The 2,500-nt window shown below is 35.0% G+C and overlaps 1 protein-coding gene across 1 annotated transcript in view; it reads right to left on the reverse strand.

Moving 5' to 3' along the window:
- fig4a (FIG4 phosphoinositide 5-phosphatase a) overlaps positions 1–2,500 on the reverse strand; it is a 146,995-nt gene that overhangs the window by 101,362 nt on the left and 43,133 nt on the right. The window lies entirely within an intron of this gene.

Below are 2,500 nucleotides of genomic sequence, written 5' to 3' on the forward strand. Positions count from 1 at the left end.
TGAAATGTGTATTTCTCAACTCAAACTAGCAACAACAACTAAATGATTGATAACACCTATAATGACCAATACGCCATTGATGTCTGGATAAAAAGTTGTAATATTTTCATGGCAGATACAGTTCATAATGAAGCATTTAATAAAATTCAGCTTATAAAAAGGCTCCATTCAGTACAACTTCGCAACTCTATAAAACACTATTTAGCTGTGTGTGTGATAATATAATATAATATATTGTTAGAATCATGTCTTTTAAAGTTGGTAAAGACCTGTTGATGCCAGAGACAATAATTCAATCAACTTTATTTATTGAAAAGTTGTTGATTTTCTTTCGTTTAGCCACCATTTTTTCTCAATTGTTCTCATTAAAGACATTAAAGTCCCCCTGTAGTCAATAATTTTATCCCTTAAAACTTAAAGGACATATATAAATTCATCATGTCTTAAAATAGCTTGAATGTAACTCGACACCCTCGCCTCATTTAGTATGCGCGGTTCTATGAATATGGAAATGAGCCCTGCCTCCACTCACTCCCTCAGCTCAGAGATCCACTGGTTGACGATCACACGTTGATCTGATTGGTTACAAGGTCGTTTGTGACGTCAGAAACACCAGCGATTTCACACCGTGTTTTTGAGACTGTCTTTGGTTCACTGCAGTTTTAAGCAGAAAATACTCAGCAATGCTGTCGACTTATGAACTTACACATGGTTTGTCTTAAAGCGTATTAAAAACGCCACATAGACACATAAACAACATTAAACGCTTGATTTCCAACAAAGGGGGGACATTTCCAAAACAATCATTTCAAAATAAATCTACAGAATCATTATTATTAATATTAATATATGGAAGCCCATTTCCACCACACAAAGATGACATAAAAAATCATAATTATGACAAAGTCAAAAAATTAGGAGACACCAAGTCATTATCATGAGCTTCTGAGATAAAAAGTCAAGAACTTGAATTATTTCTAATACAACACAGATTGTTTCAAAGCAGCTTCACAGTAATAATTGTATATGCGAACATCAAATATGAGACTAATTTAATTTCTGCTATAAATCAGCTCTAAAAAGACGAGTGTCATTTTTAATTTGAGTTCCATTACAGTCAATGTAAAAAAAAAAAAAATCATCAATTATGAAAAAAATTTGATTAAGCTATAAAGCAGCTCTATATAAGACAATAATGTCATTATTCAAATCAACTCAGTTCAAGATTAGTTCCCATCTGCAGTCAAATCAAGAATATAACTGACTATAAAAAGGCATAATGACACAATTTTGACTTTTTAATCATAATTATATGGCTTAGTATCTCATAATTTGAGGTTTTATCTCATATTAAAATGGGCTTCCATAAGAATATGACGTGAGCCACTATGTGGGTCATAAGTCCGCCACAATCCAGTTACAAACCTATAAACAGATTCGAGCACAACACACAACACACTTCTAGAAGTAGGTTATTAGAGCGAGGTTCTCTTGCATACACAAATCTCCCTTTTACACGAATTCATTAACGCCACACAAAGCATATTCAGAGTCGGCGTAATCAAATCCTTGTTCACTGAAAAGTCCTTGAAGCAGGTCAGACAAAACTCATGGAAATGGCAGCGTGATGCAAGCTAGCAGTGAAAGAGAAAACTCACGACTCATTATCTCACACAAACAATCAATAAAAGCGGGCCAAGCATTGAGCCTTGCGTAACTCCCTTTCTCCAGTTTTTGTTCAGCAGAAAATCAATGTTATGTTGAAGCTGTTTGTGCGAACGGTGTTTTGAGCCTATAACAAACTGACCTACAGTAATTACAGAAATCACAAACACATCTTTGTCAGACGGAAGGGCATTGAGTCTGGCAAATTGCATAACGAATTAGAAAGATGAGAGGATTACGAATCGGGAAATTAAGAAAATCATATATAATTCACATTAACTAAGAGCTTTGAGTATTCGAGTGTCATTTCTGATATAACCCACAGGATAAAACTGTCGAACAGATTTGAAAAACGAGGCCAGCATGATGTTTATGTGTGGATTGGGGTTATTAGGATTAGTTCAATTAGCCAAAAAAAGTAGGCTCACTATTGGCCGACGCTGGTCATGTGTGTGATGCGATTTAACAATGTCTTTAATAACTTTCTGTTCCGGCAAGTTTCAACTACAATAGAAGCCTATGGAGGAGTGAGACAGCTCTCAGATTTAATCACAAATATCTTCATTTGTGTCCCGAAGATGAAGGAAAGTCTGACGGGGTTGAACAACACGAGGGAGAGTCATTACTGACAGAGTTTACATGTTAGGGGGAACTATCCCTTTAAGTCTTACCAATTTAAACATTTTAAATAATTTTAGTACAAGAAGAGGTGAAAGAAAACTCGGTTCCACTTTATTTCGATAGTCCACTTTAGACATTCTAAGTAACTTTGCAACTACATGTCAACTAACTCTCATTAGAGTATTAGTAGACTGTTAGGTTAGGGTTAGGGTTC

The sequence above is a fragment of the Rhinichthys klamathensis genome, unplaced genomic scaffold, assembly GCF_029890125.1.
Source record: "Rhinichthys klamathensis goyatoka isolate OS25496 unplaced genomic scaffold, OSU_Roscu_1.1 h1tg000602l_1, whole genome shotgun sequence".
Classification (NCBI taxonomy): Eukaryota; Metazoa; Chordata; class Actinopteri; order Cypriniformes; family Leuciscidae; genus Rhinichthys; species Rhinichthys klamathensis.